This window comes from Anomaloglossus baeobatrachus, chromosome 5 (genome assembly GCF_048569485.1).
Source record: "Anomaloglossus baeobatrachus isolate aAnoBae1 chromosome 5, aAnoBae1.hap1, whole genome shotgun sequence".
Lineage (NCBI taxonomy): Eukaryota > Metazoa > Chordata > Amphibia > Anura > Aromobatidae > Anomaloglossus > Anomaloglossus baeobatrachus.
The window spans coordinates 563,095,172-563,108,283 of NC_134357.1; the positions used below are offsets into that span (position 1 = coordinate 563,095,172).

The 13,112-nt window shown below is 45.8% G+C and overlaps 1 protein-coding gene across 1 annotated transcript in view; it reads right to left on the bottom strand.

The window, feature by feature from the left end:
* The window catches only part of LOC142313023 (uncharacterized), a 203,665-nt gene that overhangs the window by 86,937 nt on the left and 103,616 nt on the right, over positions 1–13,112 (bottom strand). The gene's annotated exons all lie outside the window — the stretch shown is intronic.

Genomic DNA, 13,112 nt, shown 5'->3' on the forward strand with positions numbered 1-13,112 from the left:
ATGTTCCCTATTTGCTGGGAGAGCCGTGCAGTGACCTGAGCTAACATCAATAGGTCAGCCCAGGTCACTGCAGGGCATGACGAGTGCTGCTATCAGGAGGTTAGCGAGGTATATTACCTGCGATGATCGCTGAACTCCTGACAGCAGCGCTGTATCGCAAGTATCGCAAGCGGCCCGTGACGTCACCACTAGTCACAGTATCGGGTCGACAGCGAGAGGTGATGTGACAAGCGGCGGGCATAGAAGGCAGTGACGACCGCTGACGTCAGGAGGGCAGGACTTCATCACCGTAGGTAATGAAATTACTAACCTCTTGACGGTAGCGCTGGGGCTGGGGCTGGAGCGTGACACTGACTGCACGGGCACCCGACGGGAGTCACATGGAAGCGCTTCCGTGTTGCTTCCGGGAATTTTGCGGACCCATTGACTTGTATTGAGTCACGGTTCGTTATTACGGAACATAATAGGACATGTTCCATAATAACGGAGCGGACATACGGCATCCGATGTGTTTTTTTTTGTAGGATCGGATGCACATGGAAGTGCTACCGTGTACCATCCGATCCTACACAAAAGACATTGAAAATATGGTCCTGTCTGTGGGGCCGCAAAAAAACAGGAACTGACCAGGACACACGAAACGGTCATGTGAAGGAGCCCACCTGCAGCCATTGCAGCGTGTGCGGGCTGTGAGATCAGGAGTCAGCTGACTCCAGCGCCGGACGATAAATTCTGTGTCCCGCTGCAGAAGGATCCGGTAAAATAACGGTTGCATGCGCTGCACATTTAATCCACAGGATCCGGTCATATGCGGTTTGCGGATGATACGGACGACACACAGACTAGGCAAGAGGGAAAAAAGCAATCTCATCACCCCGTCACTTTTTTTTCCCCAATTATTTTTTTCACATGTTGCGCAGACTAATAATCATAATTTCTGTACACATACACACACTCTCACACACACACACACAAACACTCACAAACACACTCACACTATACACACACACAATGTATATACGCACACACACACACTTTCTTCCCCTGGCTGTGCAGAGCTGCTGTATCTGTGATTTCTCTCTCGGCATCAACTGGGAAGAGGCAGGGAGGAGGGTTTGGTCGGAGAGCAGAGTGGGTGTATTAGACACAATGGGTGTATTAGATAAGCTAGACACTGCCCTAGAGCCACAAAGAGTTCTGGGACTTGTAGGAACTGAACACAGGAAGTCAGAGGAGAGATTAACCCCATCAGAGCTGGAGCCAGCAATGAGCATGTGCTGCTAGTGCACAATAAAAGGTAATTTTGCTGAAAAAACATAATAGATGTGTTGAGGGGCACATATTAGCAAGATTTATCAGAAAAAAAAAATCAGTTTTGGTAACTGGACAACATCTTTAAGAGAGAAGAAGAGCTGATTATTGGAGCACTGATTTTCCTAGAAGAGTTTGCGGACTCCATGTACAGAGGTTTTAATTGCTGCAAGAACAGAATACCCCCTCAAGTGATCCCATTTTGGACATTACACCCCTTTCGGACTTTATCTATAGGTGTACTGATGATTTTGACTCCATGGGTGTTCTCCAGAAACAAGCAGCAAGGGATGTTGGCGAGTGAAAATTGCAAATCTGCCTGTACAATGTACTGCTCAATAATTTGTAGTGCCTATACATTGTGCCAAGCTTGTGCTTCTGGAGATATGCATCTTATGAATTAAGTGGGGTCTCATTGCTACAATACTGAAAAACATGTGGACAAATAAATGTAGTATAGGCACTCTGTGTGGCTCAGAATTCCCTGGATTTCTTTTGGAGGGCATGGAGCCATCTTGTTTTTCCTGAGCCATTGCATTACCATTAACATGGAAAACCTATATATTTCCCCTTAATAGTTGAGTGCATAAGTGGGGACTTGTGGAGTTTTTTGTGGAATAGGATAAGGATGAGTTGAAGGTTTTATTTTGAACATTTTACAAGACATTTTGGATCACATTTATCCTGTGTTCTATGTTAAGCATAAGGATTTCAACCAAAGTCTCTGAATGACGTGATTTAGATGAAACCTCTGAAAGATCCATTTACTATAATGATGTATTCAGAGATATGTTGTACTCTGTCTGGCCTCTGTTCCGTGGTGTCCGACTTATCAGAGGTCCACAAAACTGTGGCCAACCGCACTTTATGCACGCTTAAAGATAGACACCACCAGAATATATACTAGATGGCATTCACAGTATCTCCATCTGCCTCACTACCGGCAGTCTACTGTCAAGGGCTCCATCTGAATTGCGTACGTCAGAGATTTACTTGGAAACCCTGGTGTAAGCGCTCAGTGTAGAGTGCAGGATAAATGTGAGCTGAGCCTTAATACGATATTTGGGAAGCAGAATAAACAAATCAACGGCAGATAAAGAATTTCCTTTATTTTTATGCCAATCATGCGGTTTAGGGATTAGATCGCTTTATTCTTCGAGTTAAGGGCACTTTACACACAGCGACATCGCTAGCGATGTCGCTGGGGAAAGCATCCGCCCCCGTCGGATGTGCGTCACGGGCAAATCGCTGCCCGTGGTGCACAACATCGCTTAAACCCCTCACATGGACTTACCTGCCTTGCGACGTCGCAGTGGCTGGCGAACCGCCTCCTTTCTAAGGGGGCGGTTCGTGCGGCGTCACAGCGACGTCACTAAGCGGCCGCCCAATAGAAGCGGAGGGGCGGAGATGAGCGGGCGGAACATCCCGCCCACCTCCTTCCTTCCTCATTGCGGGCGGCCGCAGGTACGGTGATGTTCCTCGTTCCTGCGGTGTCACACATAGCGTTGTGTGCTGCCACAGGAACGACGAACAACCTGCATCCTGCAACAGCAACGACATTTGGGATTAGAACGACGTGTCAACGATCAACGATTAGGTAAGTAATTTTGATGGTTTACAGTCGTTCCTGCGTTTCACACGGAACGACGTCGCTAATGAGGCCGGATGTGCGTCACGAATTCCGTGACTCCAACAACATCTCGTTAGTTATGTTGTTGCGTGTAAAGCGGCCTTTAGGGCAACAGAGATATCAGATTTATAAAGTTTAAGTTTCGCTACTGTTACGAAAAAAAAACACTTTATTTTTTACAAAACAGTTTTTCTGTCACTATATTGTGAAAGGTATAATTTTTCTAGATTTCTGTGGACAATGTCATTTGAGGACTTGATTTTTGTGGTATGAGTTAAAGTTTTCAGTGATATCATTTTCAAGCACATCATTTTTGATCGATTTGAATTCAGATATTTTGGACGCAGGATGAACAAAAGCCAACAATTCAGGCATTTTTTTTTGCCATTTCTCATGTAGGATAAGTGATAAGATGGCTTTATTCCTCAGGTCAGTACGATTTCAGCGATACCACATTTATGGGTTTTTTTATGTTTTGTCTCATTCACAGAATGAAAACAATTTGATAAAAAAAAAAAAGAAAAGAAAAAAAAAAAGATTTTTCCGCTGACAGACTTGTTTGGAGGCCTATTTTTTTGAAGGGTGAGATAACTTTTTTAGGGATACCATAATTGTAAATTTATTTGATTTTTAGATCACATTGTGTTCCTCTATGGGACTTTTGCTTTTATTAGTCTGATCACTGGGATAATATACTACAATGCACATAAATTGCGATACATTACACCTGTCAGTGCGACACTGGCAAAACGGCTGTTAGATCATACTCCTGACATGGTCTAAAGGCCACGTCTCACTAAGCAACATCGCTAGCAACATCGCTGCTGAGGCACAACTTGCTAGCGATGTTGCGGTGTGTGACATCCAGCAACAACCTGGCCCCTGCTGTGAGGTCGCTGGTTGTTGCTGAATGTCCTGGACCATTTTTTAGTTGTTGCTCTCCCGCTGTGAAGCACACATCGCTGTGTGTGACAGCGAGAGAGCAACAACTGAATGTGCAATGAGCAGGGAGCCGGCTTCTGCGGACGCTGGTAACCAATGTAAATATCGGGTAACCAAGAAGCCCTTTCCTTGGTTACCCAATATTTACCTTCGTTACCAGCGTCCACCGCTCTCACGCGGCGAGTGCCGGCTCTCTGCTCCTTGCACACATAGCCAGACTACACATCGGGTAATTAACCCGATGTGTACTCTGGCTAGGAGTGCAGGGAGCCAGCGCTAAACGGTGTGCACTGGTAACCAAGGTAAATATTGGGTTGGTTACCCGATATTTACCTTAGTTAGCAAGCGCAGCATCGCTTCCATGCGTCGCTGCTGGCTGGGGGCTGGTCACTTGTTGCTGGTGAGATCTGCCTGTGTGACAGCTCACCAGCAACCCGTGTAGCGACGCTCCAGTGATCCCTGCCAGGTCAGGTTGCTGGTGGGATCGCTGGAGCGTCGCTTAGTGTGACGGTACCTTTACTGCACACCATAGCTGACATATTAGGAGGTCATTGTTTGACCTCCTGCTGTTATGGTAATTATCAGGCCTCAGCAAGACATCGTGAGGGTGCTGATCGGGTAGCAGAACAAACTCCCTTTCTCTCCAAGCCTTCTAAATGCTTTGTTCGCTATGTATTTAGAGGGATAAACAGTCGGGAGGCGGTGCGGGCACCAGTTAAGTATCACCTCAGCTATCACTTAATCTGAGCTACTAGCTGTTATCTACTAGCTCCTGTACCCGCATAATCGCCAGAATGTACCATTGTGTCCATTTGCAGGAACGTACAATAAAATAAGATGTACTCTCACAAATTAGTTAAAAGGAAACTCATCACCAGGAAAATACAGTCAAATCTGCAGACACCATATTATACAGCTGAATAGATTGATGTACATCATTTCAAAAAGAAAGGGTGTAAATACTTGTGCAACCACATGATTTTAGATATTTTTTCCACTCAAAGATATTTCAGGTTGTTTCTCAGTTGATTTCTACAGATTATGGGCGACATTAAGGTGAAAAAGTTCTGAAATAATTCTTCTTGATAGGATTAATGTTACATGACAAAACTTGGTATTTTATCAGGGGCGTGTAGACTTTTTAGATCCACTGTATACAGGGGCGGACTGGCCCACCAGGTCGGGAGAACCCCTGGTGGGCCCCTGCTATTGATGGCCACGCCCCCTAGGCCCCGCCCCCTACCTCCCCCCCTGGGCCCCTATGGATATGTGTGAGAGGCCCTCCCGGTCGGTAATTTCACTAACCATATCGGCACATTGCCGATATGATTAGTGACAATCCCATTCCCTCTGCAGCGGCAAGCAGGGAGAGCGATCTCCCTGCTGTCGCTGTCAGTGCCAGCAGTGCACCCAGCAAACCCGGTCAAATGCCGGGGCCCTGAGCTGCCGGGGGGGCCCACTCGCGGTGGCAGGAGTGGCGCACCGCTACTCAGGGGGGCCCGGTGGCCGCGCTGTCACCGCCCCCCCCCCCCCGCCGAGGATCGTGATTTCAATTATATCGGCATCCCAGGTGCCGATACAATTGAGAGCAATGATGAGAGAGTGAGCGGCGGGCTCACTCTCTTATCATTCTCCCCGCTGTAACTGTCGGCGCTCTGACAGCTCTGCAGCAGAGCGCGGTGACATCATCACTGCGCGCCTGCTGAGAGGTCCGAGCGACCGACAGCAATGGACGCGCCGAGGAGATCGGATCAGCGGGGGAACGAGGAGAAGTGAGTATTAATCACTGCATGCTGCATGAGGGTGCCTACTGCTATCCAGCTCTGCGCTGTATACAGGCTGTGCTATATTATATAGCACAGCCTGTATATAGCAAAGGCAGAGCCAGATACCAATAGGCAGCCTCATGTAGCATACAGCTTGTATATAGCCTATATACAAGCTGTATGCTACATGAGGGTGCCTATTGCTATCTGGCTCTGCACTGTGCTATATACAGGCTGTGCTATATACAAGCTGTATGCTACATGAGGGTGCCTATTGCTATCTGGCTCTGCAGTGTGCTATATACAAGCTGTATGCTACATGAGGGTGCCTATTGCTATCTGGCTCTGCAGTGTACTATATACAGGCTGTGCTATATACAAGCTGTATGCTACATGAGGGTGCCTAATGCTACAGGCGCTGCACTGTGCTATATACAGGCTGTGCTATATACAAGCTGTATGCTACATGAGGGTGCCTATTGCTATCTGGCTCTGCACTGTGCTATATACAGGCTGTGCTATATACAAGCTGTATGCTACATGAGGGTGCCTATTGCTATCTGGCTCTGCAGTGTGCTATATACAGGCTGTGCTATATACAAGCTGTATGCTACATGAGGGTGCCTAATGCTACAGGCGCTGCACTGTGCTATATACAGGCTGTGCTATATACAAGCTGTATGCTACATGAGGGTGCCTATTGCTATCTGGCTCTGCAGTGTGCTATATACAGGCTGTGCTATATACAAGCTGTATGCTACATGAGGGTGCCTATTGCTATCTGGCTCTGCAGTGTGCTATATACAGGCTGTGCTATATACAAGCTGTATGCTACATGAGGGTGCCTATTGCTATCTGGCTCTGCACTGTGCTATATACAGGCTGTGCTATATACAAGCTGTATACTACATGAGGGTGCCTATTGCTATCTGGCTCTGCAGTGTGCTATATACAGGCTGTGCTATATACAAGCTGTATGCTACATGAGGGTTCCTATTGCTATCTGGCTCTGCACTGTGCTATATACAGGCTGTGCTATATACAAGCTGTATACTACATGAGGATACCTAATGCTACTGGCTCTACACAGTGCTATATAGGGGCTCTGCACTACATGAGGGTGCCTAATGCTATCTAGCTCTGCACTGCGGTATATAGGGGCTATATACCACATGAGGGTGCCTAATGCTATCTGGGTCTGTATTGTGCTATATGTGGGCTGTATACTACATGAAGGTGCCTAATGATATATGGGTCTGCATTGTGTTATATGGGGGCTGCTTAATGTTATATGGGGGCTGCGTAGTGCATATGGGGGCTACATAATACTATATGGAGGACAATGGGGGCTTCATAACACAATATGAGGGCTGCATACTACTATACCCCCAGAGCTGTATGTCCCCTCCACCCAGGTGCTGTTTACCCCCCAGAGCTGTATGTTCCCTCCACCCAGGTGCTGTATTCCCCCTTAGAGCTGTATGTCCCCCCCACCTCAGAGTCACTGCCCTCCTCTAGAGCTGTATGCCCCCCATTGCTGTATACTCTCTTCATCAGTAATATGTATTCCCCCCAGTAATGTGTATGTCCCCAGCCTCTCTTGTGATGTATATACAGCAGTGTTAGTGTGCTCTATGTGCGGCCAAGTCTGTTAGACAAGTCGGGAGGTGAATGAGGCTGTTGCCGGCTTCCCAATATTAGAAATATATATACAGGATAAATATATAAAAATAATGTGTGTGTGTGTGTGTGTGTGTGTGCGTGCGTGCGTGCGTGCGTGCGTGCATGTATGATGTGTATCTATGCATGTCAGTGTATATGACTGTGTCTAGATTTATGTCTATTTATGTGTTTTTGTGAATTTCTCTTTAAATACGTATGTGTACGTCTGCCTGTATGTGTATGTATCTGTGCATGTCTATGTGTGGATGGGGCCCACTGAGACTATTTCACCCAGGGCCTACAAAAACCTGGAGCCGGCCCTGCCTGCACCGACCGCGCCGGTATTCAGATGTACAGTTAGGTCCAGAAATATTTGGACAGTGACACAATTTTCGCGAGTTGGGCTCTGCATGCCACCACATTGGATTTGAAATGAAACCTCTACAACAGAATTCAAGTGCAGATTGTAACGTTTAATTTGAAGGTTTGAACAAAAATATCTGATAGAAATTGTAGGAATTGTACACATTTCTTTACAAACACTCCACATTTTAGGAGGTCAAAAGTAATTGGACAAATAAACCAAACCCCAAAAAAAAATTTTTATTTTCAATATTTTGTTGCGAATCCTTTGGAGGCAATCACTGCCTTAAGTCTGGAACCCATGGACATCACCAAACACTGGGTTTCCTCCTTCTTAATGCTTTTCAGGCCTTTACAGCCGCAGCCTTCAGGTCTTGCTTGTTTGTGGGTCTTTCCGTCTTAAGTCTGGATTTGAGCAAGTGAAATGCATGCTCAATTGGGTTAAGATCTGGTGATTGACTTGACCATTGCAGAATGTTCCACTTTTTTGCACTCATGAACTCCTGGGTAGCTTTGGCTGTATGCTTGGGGTCATTGTCCATCTGTACTATGAAGCGCCGTCCGATCAACTTTGCGGCATTTGGCTGAATCTGGGCTGAAAGTATATCCCGGTACACTTCAGAATTCATCCGGCTACTCTTGTCTGCTGTTATGTCATCAATAAACACAAGTGACCCAGTGCCATTGAAAGCCATGCATGCCCATGCCATCACGTTGCCTCCACCATGTTTTACAGAGGATGTGGTGTGCCTTGGATCATGTGCCGTTCCCTTTCTTCTCCAAACTTTTTTCTTCCCATCATTCTGGTACAGGTTGATCTTGGTCTCATCTGTCCATAGAATACTTTTCCAGAACTGAGCTGGCTTCATGAGGTGTTTTTCAGCAAATTTAACTCTGGCCTGTCTATTTTTGGAATTGATGAATGGTTTGCATCTAGATGTGAACCCTTTGTATTTACTTTCATGGAGTCTTCTCTTTACTGTTGACTTAGAGACAGATACACCTACTTCACTGAGAGTGTTCTGGACTTCAGTTGATGTTGTGAACGGGTTCTTCTTCACCAAAGAAAGTATGCGGCGATCATCCACCACTGTTGTCATCCGTGGACGCCCAGGCCTTTTTGAGTTCCCAAGCTCACCAGTCAATTCCTTTTTTCTCAGAATGTACCCGACTGTTGATTTTGCTACTCCAAGCATGTCTGCTATCTCTCTGATGGATTTTTTCTTTTTTTTCAGCCTCAGGATGTTCTGCTTTACCTCAATTGAGAGTTCCTTAGACCGCATGTTGTCTTGTCACAGCAACAGCTTCCAAATGCAAAACCACACACCTGTAATCAACCCCAGACCTTTTAACTACTTCATTGATTACAGGTTAACGAGGGAGACGCCTTCAGAGTTAATTGCAGCCCTTAGAGTCCCTTGTCCAATTACTTTTGGTCCCTTGAAAAAGAGGAGGCTATGCATTACAGAGCTATGATTCCTAAACCCTTTCTCCGATTTGGATGTGAAAACTCTCATATTGCAGCTGGGAGTGTGCACTTTCAGCCCATATTATATATATAATTGTATTTCTGAACATGTTTTTGTAAACAGCTAAAATAACAAAACTTGTGTCACTGTCCAAATATTTCTGGACCTAACTGTATGCGTGTCTTTCAGGCGCGCATGCATTTGTACAGTGCGGCCGGTGACAGAAGGCAGAGCAGCGCTGCTCAGCCCCACACCGCGAAGTACCGTCATCACCGGGGCTACAGAGGAGCACGCCTCAGTCCTGCACCGACATCATCATCACCGGGCCGCAGCTGCAGGGATGAAGAGGAGGACGCACAGGCACAGGTAAGCGCTCCAGAGGAGCCGAAGATGTACTTTTATATGAGCGGCTGCAGGTGGGGGAGGAGCAGTGTTATTTTACAAGTGGCATTAAGAAGCGGTGGGGGACTTTATGGAGCATATTAAGGGTCAGTGGGGGACATAATAGGGCAGTGGGGGACATTATAATGCAGTGGGGAACATGATAGGGCAGTGGGGAACATGATAGGGCAGTGGGGAACATAATAGGGCAGTGGGGAACATAATAGGGCAGTGGGGAACATAATAGGGCAGTGGGGAACATAATAGGGAGGTGGGGAACATAATAGGGAGGTGGGGAACATAATAGGGAGGTGGGGAACATAATAGGGCGGTGGGGAACATAATAGGGCAGTGGGGAACATAATAGGGCAGTGGGGAACATAATAGGGCAGTGGGGACACTATAGGGCAGTGGGGGACATTATAAGGCAGTGGGGAACATTATAAGGCAGTGGGGGACATTATGAAGCAAATTGGGGCATTATAGGTCAGTGGGGGACGTTATGAAAGAAATTGGGACATTATAGGGCAATGGGGGACATTATGAGGCATCAAAGATTGTGGAAGGCAGCATAGTATAATGAGGAGGGGGGGAATTTATACAGGGAAGTAGTTGGGGGAGATATTATAAAATGCAAATTTTTGGGGGACATTATGGAAAGGGGCACTTTGTGGGGCTATTTTGGAGAGGAGCAGTGTGGGGGGATATTTTGTGCAGGAAGCAATTAACATCCCCTTCTGATTCCACTTGTTTCCCCAGACATTATTATATAAAAGGGGCCAGGATGAGGGACATAATTACTATATGGGGCCAGAATGAGGGACATACATTATTATGTATTAATACTAATACATTATTAGTAACAATTATTAGTAATAATTATTAGTATAACACTAATACATTATTAGTTTAGTTTATTATTAGTATAACACTAATACATTATTAGTTTATGGTGGCACTTGGGGCATAATTACTGTAGGGGCAAATTAGGGGACATTATTACTGATTATATATAAGTTAATTTTGAGGATAGTGACTCCAATGGGGGAACAAGAGTCTGACGTGGTGTAGAAATTGGGGAAATAGTGAGGAATGTGCTCTGGGAGTGATTGGCTATAGGTGACTGTTATTTTCTGCAGAGTCGCGTCATGCAGGAAGAAGTGATGGCGGTCAGCACCAGATAAGGAGGAAAAGCGAAGATGAATAAAGTCAGCTAGAGACGTCACTGGTAAGTCAGTGTGTACATGAACACACACACACTATACTGTACACTGTATACAGAGCTCCTGTGTATAATGTCACTGGTGAGCACTGTATTACCTATACACTATATACAGAGCTCTTGTGTATTATGGCACTGATGGCAATATTAGTGTTATTAGTGTTGTAGTTTTTATTCATGATCATTATTATAGTATTATATGTCCTTGTGTGGTAGTAATATGTCGTCTGGTCATGTTGTACTGATATTTGTCTCGTGTGTGGTATTATTTGGTCATTATGTGGTGTGGTAATAGTGTCACGGTATTTCTTCCTTGTATGTGGTTGTATTCGGTCACTATGTGGTCTGATTATGGTGTGGCGGTATTACTTTCTTGTATGTAGTTATAGTCGGTCATTATGTGGTGTGGTTATAGTGTTGCGATATTTCTCCCTTGTATGTGGTAATATTCGGTTACTGTGTGGTCTAATTATGATGTGGTGGTATTACTCTCTGGTATGTGGTTGCTTTTGATCACTATGTGTTGGTAGTATGTTATCTGGTCATAGTGTCGCGGTATTTCTCCCTTGTATGTGGCTGTATTTGGTCACTGTTTGGTGGTAATATGTGGTCTGGTCACAGTGTGGTGGTATTTCTCCCTTGTATGTGGCTGTATTTGGTCACTGGTGGTAATATGTTGTCTGATCACTGTGTGGCGGTATTTATCCCTGGTATGGGTTGTATTTGGTCACTATGTGGTGGTCATATGTTGTCTGGTCACGGTGTGGCGGTATTTCCCCCTTGTATATGGCATTATTGATTTTGGTATAGTGGATTGTGTTGTGTATGGAGGTCACATTTTCTCTCTATAAGGGGGAGATTATTTCCAGTAGAAATTAAATACTTAAATATTTAACCCCTCCCTGCCCTGTGACTATTACACTGCAGTAAATATGCACTTACAGAGGTTCTCCAGTGAAAACAAGTAATCACCTTTGCTAAGGCCACGTGCACACACTGAGTATTCAGTGCGTTTTTTACCTCAGTATTAGAAGCCTAAACCAGGAGCGTTAAAATCAGAGAAAAAGTGTAATAGAAACACGGGCACCACTTCTGTATTTATCACCCACTCCTGGATTTGGCTACAAATACTGATGCAAGACACTGACCAAATACTGAACGTGTGAACGTGGCCTCAGGATAAGTGATCATTTATTCATCAGTGGGGTCTGATTGCTGGGACCTGCACCGATCATGCAACTTTTATCCCCCATTACACTGGAGCTCGTGTCCGACTCAACCCCTGATCCATTCATTCCCTCAGTGGCTGCGAGCGCTGCGCTTGTTATTATCTGGCAGCTCCACAGAGGATGAATGGAGCTGCAGTCACACATCCCACCCCACAGAGGATGAATGGAGCTGCGGTCACACATCCCACCCCACAGAGGATGAATGGAGCTGCGGTCACACATCCCACCCCACAGAGGATAAATGGAGCTGCGGTCACACATCCCACCCCACAGACGATAAATGGAGCTGCGGTCACACATCCCTCCCCACAGAGGATAAATGGAGCTGCGGTCACACATCCCACCTGCCGCTGCAAAAAGTTCCCCAATCTTCCGATCGGTGCGGTTTCCACTGATCTGGTTCCACCAATCAATAAGTTATCACCAACCTACCCTGTGGATCGGTGATAACTTGTTTTCACCAAAGACTCCATTACTGCAAACTACTATTAATTGTACATCCCAGTTATGGTACACAATATAGATGTGCAGGAGCTGCCTGTGTATACAGTCAAAGCAGCACAATAATGAGGATAACACTAATGGGTGTTTATTATTATCTGTAGGGTGGGCCCCTGGAGTCAATTCCCCTGGTGGGCCCCAGACACCCCAGACTGTATATACATCTATTTATGTGTTAATTGTGCAATAGATTGAAATATTACAATGTTCATTCCATATATAAATAAGAAAGGAAATTAATTCCACTCCACGCCACGGGGACGCACCAACCAAAGACAGGTTCAGGAGAAAGAAGCCACCAGGTCACTAAATCGGCACTGGGACTAAAAGGGGCCTGCGGTTAAGACCAGCCAGCCTCGGGTGACCAGTTATTAGCTTGCAGTGAGTAAAAAGAACCAGTTACACTGAACTCCCATTGTGGCCTCCCTTCTTTCAACACCCACCTCCAACAACTATCCTCTGGGGTCTGGCCCTGCTTACGGAGGGCCTAACATCCAGGCTGCCACGAACACCAGCCCCAGTAGTGAACATTGTGCAGCTGCGGCTCCATCCCTATAGCCGCAAAACCGCAAGTGGTGTCACGTATAAACTTTATTCCACAATCCCCTGTAAATATTCCCTTTTTCAAAAGGCAAC